This window comes from Bactrocera tryoni, chromosome 3 (assembly GCF_016617805.1).
Source record: "Bactrocera tryoni isolate S06 chromosome 3, CSIRO_BtryS06_freeze2, whole genome shotgun sequence".
In the NCBI taxonomy this organism is placed as follows: Eukaryota; Metazoa; Arthropoda; class Insecta; order Diptera; family Tephritidae; genus Bactrocera; species Bactrocera tryoni.
In genome coordinates this window covers 70672415-70685303 of record NC_052501.1, presented here as the reverse complement: position 1 = coordinate 70685303, position 12889 = coordinate 70672415, and the positions used below count along the sequence as shown (strand labels likewise).

The 12889-nt window shown below is 40.0% G+C and overlaps 2 non-coding genes across 2 annotated transcripts; both read right to left on the bottom strand.

Moving 5' to 3' along the window:
• Positions 1–11376: 11376 nt before the first annotated feature.
• Positions 11377–11450, bottom strand: Trnai-aau. Its single transcript has one exon. It is a non-coding gene; the product is annotated as a tRNA-Ile (tRNA).
• A 652-nt stretch (positions 11451–12102) lies between these two features.
• Positions 12103–12175, bottom strand: Trnak-cuu. Its single transcript has one exon. It is a non-coding gene; the product is annotated as a tRNA-Lys (tRNA).
• Between the last annotated feature and the right edge of the window lie 714 nt (positions 12176–12889).

Here is a 12889-nt window from a genome sequence, read left to right as displayed (position 1 = left end):
CAGAATTTTATCATCATCATCTTTTGGCGCTTGTAAGCTCTCCACACATTTCGGTTATTTGCCGTTTCTTTATAATTATGTATGCTCAGCTTCCCCATGTCTTCTTTGAGTTCGTCATTCCATTTCGATCGCGGTCTTCCCTTGCTTTAGTGGTGAATGCTGTGGCCTCTCTAATAATCTTTTGCGCCCTCATGTCGTCCATTCCTGAGATCAGATGATATTTTCACCTAGTATAAGCTGATCTTACTCATCGTTCAACTTCGTCATTATCTGTTATTGCTCCAAAGATCTTTCTTAAGATCCTTCTTTCGAAGACTTCCAGTTTGGCAACACTTTTTCGAGTAGCGTTCATGATTCTGGTCCATTTCTGTATACTCAGGCTTGTTTTTGCTGTTGTTCTTTTCACATCGAAGATATTCCATTCTAAACAAGTCTCCTTCTACATCCTGACAGCTTACAATAGCCATTTACCAGACTAGGAACACCATGTCAGCTGGCAGGTCTGACAATTAGACAGTGACAGTGACAGCACTTCTACTAGAGTTCTCATGTCATATTCCATCAATATCACCTTTGCCAGCTTGTTGAGAAAGTTAGGGATAGATTCCGCGAAGACTTATCTTTATCTATAACATGTTTGTCGATTAAAAATCTACAAGTAATTTTTTCGGAATCTAGTTATAGAGTAGTGCATGCCCTGGTTAGTTCATCTGCTTCACAGTTACCTGAGTCATCACTATGTTTTGGAATTTGTTGCAGGTTTATCGTGAAATGAGCTTTTAGATCTATATCCAATAAGAAAACAAGGCATTATATCAATATCTTTGATTAAACCCTAAGAGAGACTTTAACGGTTCAAACGGTTTCCAGTGCGCCCACATTCTTTGTCATAAAAAAGAGGTTTCTTTAATTGCTGTGATCACCGCTTGGGAGACCTAGCAGTGATCTGCTAGTTATAAGACAATTTTGGTATGCAGCTTACACCTGCATCCCTGTCCACCTCATCCTTTTCCCACTCTCTCTTGAAAGGGAAAGCAATATGAAAGAACGAACTTAAGCTTAATTCTATAGCATTTCGAATATCCATGGTACTGGCTAGAAATAGGAATCTACCAAGACTCGTTTAATACTCCTTATTACAAACGAGAAGTACGGATGATTTCCTCATTCTAACAGCTGACTTCGATGATAGTTGTTTACAAAACAAGTCTTTAGGTAGTGCTTGACTTGGCGTTGTTCTAAAGGTTCCATCGATACATATATTAGCTGATCTCTGTATACTTTCCATACCCCTTACATCATATATTTTTTCCATTATTGGCCATACCAATATACCGTATATCATAGTCATCCTTACAACTGCTGTATAGAGCCAACGACTTACGAATGGCGCTAGTCCCCGTTTGGGTCCACCATACTTTTACAGCTGTAAAGTCCTGTAGCTGCTTTCTTTGCCCTAGTGTCCAAGTTCGGTTTCAAAGAAAGCTTACTGACTAAAATCAGTCCCAAGTAGCTTGTTCTGTGTACGCTAGTGAACAATACTTGCTCTGTCTCGATAGCATTTAAGTTAGGTCGAACCAGCCGTACTTTTCCCATCGATTTATGTCGTTTAATATTATTTACATAAGATTAGAGAGGATATTTGGGGACTTAGCTCTAACCGAAACCGCCAGCTTATCAGCTAGCCTCCTTCTTTTTTAGATCTAATAATATTTTATTCATTGTTAAGATAGAAAACTAACTTATAAGATGAGTTTCCCATGAAGTAATCAAGTACGATATGAAGATTAGTTGAACAAAATATAAAACTAAATTTCAAAAACCCAAATAGTCAAAAGCCTTCTAGAGTTCAGGGGTTTTCTGGGGTCTACAGGCGTTCTGAAGATTGAATACTTCTCTTGAACCGTTACGTAGTTGTCCATTGCTAAGAAACAAAACTGGTCTATGATTGACTCACGAACTTACCAGACTAACGTAACCTAACATCGAAGTGGTTTTGTTGGTCCGTCTTTCATTATTTAATCAAATTATATTACAGTTATTATCCTAATAGCTATATTGGTCCCATTTTATTTGAAAATGAGTGTGAATTAAAAAGTGGACTTCTTGCTTTCAGAAGCAAACATTCAAATTCGGTAACAAGCAAACTCTGTGAAGTCAATTGGCGATATCAAGTATGTGATTCTGTATATATGGCTTCTACGACGTCAGTTTTTGCGTTATGGATTTAAAATTTTGCACACGTGCTTTGCATTCCAAGAAGCTGCACATTTGTCGGACCCGGCGATATCCGACCACTACAGCATATATGTAGCTGTCATACAATCTGAACGAACGGCATCAGGCCCTTGTATGGGAAACTTTTTTGTTTGACAAGTTATCTTTACGAAATTTGGCATGAAGTATTGCTGATGATAGTGCTACAATCTCTAAAGATATTTTTCGGATCGGTTCACATATGGCTGCACACAAACTGAACGATCAGAATCAGGTCCTTGTAGGGAAAACTTTTTTGTTTGACAAGTTATCTTTACGAAATTTGGCATGAAGTATTGCTGATGATAGTGCTACAATCTCTAAAGATATTTTTCGGATCGGTTCACTATAGCATATGGTTGCCATACAAACTGAACGATCGGCATCAGGTCCTTGTACGGAAAACTGGTTTATTTGACAAGTTATCTTTACGAAATTTGACACGAATTATTGTTCACCACTGTGCTATAATTCCCGAGCATATTGATCAGATCGGATCACTATAGCATATAGCTGTCATACAAACTGGTCGAACAAATTTAAGACTTTGTATGAAAAACGTTTTTGTTTGACAAGTTATCTTTACGAAATTCGGTATATGTTATTCTCTGAGGCTTTAAAATCACTATAGCATAATCAAACATACAAACATGTATGTATATATGGAAATACACATATAGTACCTGCATACATGCAGCCTTTTTAATAAGTAAACAATATTCTATTTTCAGCAACAAAGCAACGATAACATGTTTCACATGAAAATTTATATGTAAATGCACCTATTCATACACCATCACATACATATGTATGTATGTACTTACCACAATTCCCGCCTATTGCCCATACACTCTTGCCACTCTACACCACACAGCAATCTACGCTTCGATCTCTTTTATTGCCATTTTTACTTCCAACACAGCCTGCAGACGACGGGCCACGAATCGTCGGCCTGTGTGTGGAAGTGTTGTCGCAGCATCTCCTTTCATTTTCATTTTCATTGCGTCTTTGCTCTTGACATCACATCGTCAGCATACTTTTGCATGTTTGCGCATGCATTTACATAAGCACACACACACATGCGTGCATGTATGTGCATCATCACTGGTGCATCACTGACCCTCTCAAATGCTTCCCGCTTCCGCAAACTGACAATTGCAGCCAACTTCCCCTGCAGCCGTGCGCCCGCCAACGACAACAACTTTTTTTTGAGCACACTGCCTCCTCTTTGCCAAACTCGCATCGTCTGCGCGCTCAATGCACTTATCAGCTTGGTGCATGTGTGCGCAAGCTCTCTCTCTCTGCCGCACGCTTTAACTCAGCGATTGCTTTTTTTTGTACGTATCTATAGGCGTTTTATGGCTTTTCTTGCATTGTTTTCTTCCGTGCAAATGCAATTCTGTAGCGCCGCAAGCTAACTACCCTACGCTGAGCCGGCGCTCTGGCAAACAGCTTGCTTGCTCTCTGCGACACGTCAATTTCGAGCGGCTGAGTGCATTCTCGTGTTTCACAATTGACACAGCTCACAGCTAATCTGCTGGTCGGCGCTCAGTTGTTGCATTCACATGCTCAGCGCCCTCGTGAGTGGCACTGCACCTCGGCGACTACATGTCCTACCGCACCAATATTGCAAGTATGCCTCGTCACTAGCTACGCGCTGGTAGTTGGACTGACTGTGTGTTGTAGCTGGTGGCTGGGTCTGTGACGCAAAAGCCTCCCCATTGCAAGATCCCTAACCTACGCCACACGACTTCTGTTGCGGCGGTTCTCTGTGGTCTCTGTGCAGCGCCACGGAGCGTGTGGTGTGTACAAATGCAACTGTGTGTTTGCTCGCAGCCAGAGACAATAAAAAAACACGAGTAAAAATGGCAAAAGCAAAAGTCCATAAAAAATCGCAGGGTTGCAGGCAGTGAAGTCAAGAGCAGGCTAAGGCAAAGAGTAAAAGGCAGCAAATCGCCTTGGAGTTATTGTAGTCTGGTTGTGTGCAATAAATGTGCAATTGCATTTATGTGTCTGCGATTTCGCATTCGGTCGTGCTTTTTCGCTTTTATTTTTTGCGTTTTATTGAATCGTTACTCTTCGTTTCTTGGTCTTTACTATGTCGGCAACACCATTGCGTATTATATAGTAGGTATAAATATGTGTCTGAATGCTTTACTTAATATTATTTTTTTTGGAATTCATCTAGCTAATCAGAAGTTAAGTCTGGGGTACGTTGGAACTATCCATAACTGGTCACTTCACAGATCAGAAATCGTGTAAGTTAATCTACACTTCGTAGATACCTACGACAACTTCGAAAAGATGATCGGGGCACCCCTCAAGTTGGGGTCCTTTCCTCTTTGCACTGGCTCCTAGTGATGAACGACCTTTTAAAGGAACTTGAGAAACTCTGGGATAGAACTTGTAACTCTTCCGGAGAAACGAAAATTCCTGAACACAGTTTACGATCTAATCCAAGGTTATTTAAATGTGGTTAGAAAGTGAACAGAGCGAAATGGTTTAGCCATAAATCCAAATAAAACTGAGATAGTTTCATTTACTAGGAGATTCAAACCCCCTTATGATACTCTCCCATTGTTCGAAGACTCTATTCTTCAACCGTTGGAAGTTGGGAAATGCTTGGTGTGGCTTGATAAGAAGAGAGTGAAGAAAGCATCGGTCATCTTATACAGTTATAAGGAAGCAATTGAAAACAGGTAAAGCTTCTCACCAAAAATGTTTTATGGAGTCGATTTCTGGTGGAGGGTTCCAGAAAAATCACTCTAGCTAAGCTGAAGTGTATTCGAAGAGCGGCGCTTATCGCCATTTGTGATGCACTGAGAACCACCTCTATAATGTCAATCGAAGCCATTCTACACGTTGCACCTGCAGACATAGCTGGTAGGTGCTTGGCGGCGAAGGCTGCTATTATACTTAGCGAAGCTGGGTATATAAGAGACCCCGAGCAGGGGCACACTGAAATTCTACACTATTTCAATTGCATTCCTTATCCTGGTGTCCCTTCTCGCCTCACACTCCTGCACGGCGGCGCAAAATCATTACAGTAGGGGTGCAGTGAGCTTTTTCGCGGATGTTTTCTGTCGTTAGCTCTCCATCAATTCACCTTTCAGAATTCGAAACAACTTCAAACAGAAGTAGCAGTCATCTGGTTAACATTAGATGTACAGCATCCTTCAGAGAAATGGGCATCCACCCCGTTAGTCCAGCGCCTATGCTAGTTTAGAGCTCGCTGACTGTGCGCTCAAAATGTATCAAATAGTGCATGAGTTTCATTAGCAAAGGCATCATGCTTCTTCCGTAATAGACTTAAAAGGGTGAGCGGTTACAGTGGAATCGCCCGAAACAGCAAAGCCGATGAGTTTGCTAGGCAGGGCAACATTTCCCCGATTGAAAATGAGTCGGTTTACGGATATCTTCATGCCTTAAAATAGTCACACTTCAACGCTTAATATTTTTTAAACGGTTAGGTTTAAAAAAATGTGAGAGAGCACTTTGTAGAGCATTCAATTTGCTACAAAATCTATGCAACGAGGTAGTTTTTGTTGGTAATTTTTACAATTGTGAACTCATACTTGGAGAGTTTTGCTTAGAGGTGTCAACCAATTTTTCAGAGTAAGACGCTTTTTTTATAGAAGCGGAAAGCATCGAAAGCCAGAGTGCGGACCTCTCAAGAACTCAAAACTCCGCCATGGAACCGCCGGTTAAGTAATACTTCGTGGGAGGAACGTGTTATTTAAGGCTCCTCTATTGTGCAGACTGACGGACGCCTATCTGTTGAAAAGTCACAGTTTTGTCTTAATGAATGCGAACGCTTTGCTAACGGCTTTCGATTTCTCAGTCCACTGACTCATCAGTGTTAAATTAGCGACTGTAAAGCTACCAACGAGTGTCGTTTTTAGTTTTTCCCTTGTATCTGAGAAGCGAGGGCAACAAAATAATACACGTTTAGAGTCTTCTATATACTCTGTAGACGTCGGACAGTTCAGACTAATGTCATTATGGAATCTGCAAATGTAGCTTCTAAAGAACCCATGATGCCACTAAGTATTTAGGTCAGTTGGAAATCCAGATCCTATCGTCTGTCCGTCCATGACTGAATGTCCAGTACAAGTCTGTGGGTCTACCACTCTTTGTATGCCACCGCTGCTGCCACATTTTGGTGCTTTTATTCCTCTCCTCTGTCTTTGTCGATACTGTTTTAGGCGCTTATAGCTGACATAATAGCTCGAGTTCATCTCTCTGGATGTTAATGGATGGCATACTGACTAATACTTCAGCAGCGGCGGTTGATATAGTCCGGAAAGCACTTATTACCCTGCAGAAAACCTATGCACTGCAATTATTTGTTTGGTCATCATTCTCGATAGAGCATTATAAATTTTGATTGCTTTACCAGAAGTTTACGCCAGGTGTTCCTTAAGTTTAGATTTGGTATCCAATATTACTCGCAGACCTAATAGACCTAAGGTCGCGGATCATTCCTCAATTATATATCTATCTACTCGCAGATACTTGAGCAACGGCTGTGAAGTAAGCTCTACTCAGTCGTCCACTTTCCTGGTACTTATGAGTAAAGCTTCTGTTTTGTACTCCGCCATTTCCAGACTCACAGCAGAGAACCATTGGCGTAGACCATTTAAGCGCTCATTGGATTTATTTCTTAACTGTTTAGCCACTGCTACCAGCATGAGATCGTCCTGTTTAGTCTATTCTTTGCTGTCTTCTTAGTACACCGTCATACATGAGATTTCATAAGTGCGCCTAATACTAAGCTTTGGGGTCCTCCACTGGAGATAGTTTAGCTTTTAGTGCCTTCGTCCGTATCAAAAATTAGCGTTATGTTTTTAAAACCACTCGTTATAATGTTTATGAGGTATTCAGGGCCACGTATTATATTTGATCCAGAGCTTCGATTAGGTGTGCACATTTTGTCGTATTGAACGCATTCTTGACATCCGGGTAATCAGTTTATAAAAACAGTTAGTCTATCTTAAATTTCTTCCTTAAATAATTATTTTTTCTTTTCTACCTATAATTTAATCACTTTATTCTTCTCTTCTCTTACAGCTCCATAGTGGCCACAGAAGACGGTAGATAAAGAACTTCATTCAAGTCGTTTTACATATAGATATTGCATACATACGGTACATATGTATATGTATGTATGTGGATGAGATGTGCAATTCTTGGCCCTTAAACGCTCACAATGCATTTTTGTGGCCGCCGGTGTTTTGAAAATCTATGATAAATGCAATTTGCCAGCGCGAAATGTGTGAATTGGCAACCGCAAAGTGAAAAAGTTCGCAATAAAATTGCCTCGCAAAGGCAAGAAAGTGCTTGTGGTGGCTGCAATTTGATTGCAACTACACTTGCAACAAAGCTGCCATGCACCAGTGAGCATTTTTTGGAGAACCGTGTCTAGTAATACAGGTTTTGTGTGAAAAATGTAAATAAGTATGTGCGAAAATATATACAAAAAGCAAAAGAAAAAAGAAAAAGGCATTTAATTGCAGTGCGCATGTGTTGAGCTCATATAAAGTTGCAAAATGCATATGATTAAAAAATCAAAATGACATTGTTGACGCGTGAAGTTTGTAGAGGAAAATAAGAAAACGCAACAACAAAAGTGTAATAAAGCAAAGCAATAAGCAAAGAACATTAATTTCTCAATCATAATTTTCAAAAGTTGTGCAATAAAAATATGAGCGCATTTTCACAGAGAAGCTTTAACGTGCGATATTACGAGTGCCACCTCGTTTAAGGTGTACTGCGAAGATTCAAAGTTTTAGACGCACCGATAGGTAAGTCAAATACTATATATATTCTTTCTAATATCGTTTGGTATCGAACGGCTCGGAGAGGCGCTTTCCGATTTTGACGGAGCCTTTGATATTGCTTAACGTCAGTTTACACAGCCGTATTAGTTTTGGAGGCTAAAGCCATGTGTAAAATTTCACCCAACTGTGGAAAGTCTCTGAGCGCCGTTCACTTGAGAGTGGCCAGAAACGATTCCTTTACTTATGGCTCAAGTAGCTCACGACTTCTGGTCTTACACCAAGTATCTTCGAGGTAACCAAGAGACATTCATTTGAATTAGCTAATACTATCTCGGATGTCGAAGGAATGCCTGATCACAACTATGACTCAAATGCTGCCAATAATTCGACTGCTTGTGCTTCCGAGTGAGTACCATGTAGGTAGGTAGGTATTAGTCCAGCCCTATCGGGCTCAATTAGCACTTGATGTGCCATTTTGATGCACTGTTCGTAGAACCTCCTGTATTTGCTATTACGTTTCACCTTCTTTTTCAAACCATTTTGAGGTTTCGATGAAACTACTTATGTCCTATATGCTTTTAGTGGAAATCCATTCAAGGTTTGATGCTAGATGGATTCCAAGTGTTTTGTGTCGGATCTGTGCTAGAGCTGGGCATTCGCAGAGAAAGTGGAAGATTGTTTCCTTGTTTCCTGCTACTCCGCAGCCACGGCAGATGTCGTTGTAGGGCATACCCATTTTGGATGCGTGTTCCCCAAATGGCCAGTGCCCTGTTGTGGTAGCTGTTACTCTGTAAATACTTTTCCCTGACCTATTTAATAAGTCGTTGCTTCTTTTACTGTCATATGTTGGCCATAATTGTTTAGTTATGACGCATTTGGTAATGTTTTTCCACCAATTATTTGCAACTTGTTGAAATTGTCTATTGATCTCTCCTTCGATTGATCCTAGCGGACTTGGTATTATCTCGGATTCGTTGAGAAAAGCTCCTGCCTTTGCCAACTCGTCTGCTTTTTCGTTACCGAAAATGTTCCTGTGGCCGGGAAGCCAGATCAAGTTTTAGTGCTCTCTTGCAGTTGTGTACTATGCTGGAGTTTGTCATGGGTGAAGACAAGACCAGGAGCGCCGCCTGGCTATCCGTAAATATAGTTGCTTTATTTATATTCCCGCGGTTTTCTAATAGAGCTTCGCAGGCTTTTTCTATGCCTAGTACTTCTGCTTGGAAGATGCTAGTCGAGTTCGGTAGACGTATAGAGAGAGATATGCCAAGATCAACGGAGAATACCCCCGTGCCTACTCCGCAGTCCATTTTGGACCCGTCGGTATAGACTGAGATGGTATCCTCCTCTTCTATTGAACCTCTTCTCCAATCTCGTCTAGATGGTATCCTCACCTGGGAATGTCTATTGAAGTCCAACTTTGGGAGAATGTAGTCTGATTTATTAATGGTGAGTGAGTACCAACTAAGCATAACAAATTTTTTGAATTCTTTCGACCCGAAATTTATATTGAAACACTCGAGACCGGTATATGTACCGTATAGGCATCCAAACTAGTCCAAAATAAAATGCTTAAAGCAGCCCGTGGAATGAGTTGAACTGAATATCAGATTGCTATTGATTGAGTTCAGTCATTACCTCAAGGTGAGGATCACACTATTTAAATGCTGTTCTTTGTGAAGCCATAAAATAAAACTCCCGTGATCAGATCATATAGGTATGTAAGTCGACAAAGCCTTGAGGCTTATATAAATCAGCTTAGAGGTTTTATTTCTTTTTCCACCAGTTCATTATGTCTAAGAGTGGGAGCTCCGTGGTTTTTGAGCCAATTCACCATAAGTTGTTTCTGTCTTAATCTCGTGATGACCAAACAATGAAGAAGAAAGTGTTGAGTTATTTCTACCTTAACTTCATCCAGATAGTTTCCAGTACTGGGCCCAAAAATACACACCCTTAACACAAGAACACCGTTAGAGCAAAGACCAGTTAGAAGCGCTACAACTAGGGAAAGCCTACCGACCGAAAAGCTCTTTAAACTCTTTTACTAGTAACCCAGCGCTGGTTTAATGGCAGCTGATGAAATTCTCGGCGGTATTGTGGAAAAGCTCCTAAACTAAGGAAAGCCTAATCGTACTGAAGGCGGCAAACTCTTTAAACTCACTAACTAATTCGCCAATGCTAGTTAAGCTCCCTCGAAGCGCATGTATCCAGTAGTAAAATACAAGAAGAGTCTAGTGCCTCGACGCGTTCCTATTATATTAATTTCTTAGCTCGTCAGCTCTGCTGTTAACCGCAATTTCATTGTGGTCTGGCAGTCATAGAATGTATTAATCCAAAGTAAATGTTGTTGCTGTTGTAGCGGAAGAAAACATTCTTAAAGTAATTTCGATGAATGAAGCCGAGTTGACAGTCCTTGGCGGGATAAAAATACAGGTCCGTTCTGGTTACTTAGACCTGACTGACGTTGGAGCGGTAGTAAAGTAAGTTAAGGTTAGGCATTCCTTAACTAGCCATAAATGCAAGGTTGGTGAGCTCAAGGATAGTCACTTCACAAAAGGAGGCATAAATCTACTTCTGCATTAATGGCAGCAACCCGGCTTGAAAAACGTCTCAATATTTGGGTAGGTGGAAAGTAATGTTGATGGATAGTTCCTTAAAGTGGACGGTGACACCAACATTATTCCACAAGTTTTGACACATTCGTAAAACAACTTACTGGTTCGCTCTTTGAGCGGATTCTAGCCACTCACATCTCTCTGGTACCAATGTGGGGCAGAAAATACCGCCAGAGGTTTGTTTGGTGACACCATGATCTCAAAATATTCGCTATAAATCCATAGTGCGCGCGGATTCCTGAGTGTTAAGACACATGTTCGGATCGATGTACCTATAAATCAATCATGCTGATATGAAACTTGATCTTGTTACCTGGTTGAACTCCGCAGTAGCGCAAAACTCGTTTCTGTGTTTTTTTTTACGAAATTCTTCTTCTTCGCTTAAATTTTTGGGGCAGCAAAATCAATCCAAACTTATGAGATTAAAAATTACGGCTCTATCGCTGGCTCCAGTACTCTTTTTAGAGGTTCCAATTTGTTTTTACTAATATCTAAAGCTTCCAATAATTATTTTATATTTGCGGATATTATATAGAATCGTTTTTGTTGGTTAGCACTTTGGAATGTTTTGCTTTCTTCGCCCGCAGTCCGACAGGTATCACAAGAAGCCTGTTTTTCTCCAAACCAAAGTCAAAGCCTTCCTAGATCAGTAGCCCAATATTTAAATCCCCGATTTATATAGAAAAAGTATTAAAAATTATATAATAAATAAAAAAAAAAACTTAACATGGCCCATGAGGGGATCGAACCCGCGACCTTCGCGTTATTAGCACGACGCTCTAACCAACTGAGCTAATGGGCCAGTGCGATTTTATAGGACAATTATCGCACTTGACTGAGCGCTACAATGTTTGAATAGTTTATGTGACAAAAATAGTCTTAATTTGAGTATATTGTATGTAGTTTTAGGATGTGAAAATAAATTTACATTAATTATAAATTTTATTCGAATTGATGAAAAAAGCCTATGCTGATTACTAAATGACGCGCCAAAGCCAACTCGCCAACTCGGCTGCTAAATTGATGTAATAAGTCCGTAGAATTACTGTAATCCATGCAAATTTTTTCTACGGAAAAGTTAGCTGAGCGATTAAGTTAGAGTAAAAACACCAGTTAGAAAATTTTAACCTAAAACTTGGGCAAAAGAAAGGTCTGTATGCGTTTTGCTCCATATATCGATTACATAAGGGCAATGAAGTGAAAAAGTTGTTGATGAAAAAACAAATTTCTCTTCTCCACCACCAACCTCCGTATTCACTTGATTTATAACCATTGGACGGACTATTTTATATTTCCAAAACTGAAAACCAAATTGAAAGTGGCATTTTACGTTGATATTCCAGGCATTCATCAAGCAGCCATAACTGAGGTACTGAATAGCCTTACTATTTTTAGGACTCTTATTAATGCAATGTGTTAAAATTACTCCTAAAAGGGATAAAAATATTTAATTGCGCCCAACGTGGGGCTCGAACCCACGACCCTGAGATTAAGAGTCTCATGCTCTACCGACTGAGCTAGCCGGGCTGTTGTGAGCATGGCAGCCAAAGTTCCATTTGTTTCCGTAAACATGATTACAGTATAAAACTACTCAAAATGAGTCACTTTGATAAAAATAGAGCTCATTGTGATACGAGTGAATATAATTAGTGTAGCGAGGGAGGACTTTTCAGCTTCAATTCTACTATTACGTGTACAGTGAAAACTGTCATAAGTGGACACTGGCAGGACCAGCCTTTCTCTTAATAGAGTTGTTCGTTTAACAGAGCTTTTATTGTATAAGAAAATTTATATTGGCATTTGTACGGCAAGTGAAGAAGCTTGGTATAACCCTGTACTAAATGCAATGAGAATCTATTTTTTGGACTTAAGCCAGCTGCAGTTAGCGGAGAAAAAAAGAAAGAGATATATTCCTTTTTATTGAAAGTGTAAGTAGGGAAAAACTTTTCTTTACTTCATGCAATCAAAAAGAGTCGCTATTTGTTTACTACTTGACAGGCATTATTAATATGAAATACTGACCCTACATCTTTATTTCGACATTTTCATTACTTGTAATGCAGTTCATTTGACAGAAAATTACATTAGTTCGTCAACCGCGCTATAAGTCCCTCATTATTCACGTCCTGCTATATGGTGTGGAAAAGTTCTGCGGAAGATTTATGGTTCTTTGCGCATTGGCAACGCCAAATATCGCATTCGATGGAACGATGAGCTGTAAGAGTTATGCGACGACATTGA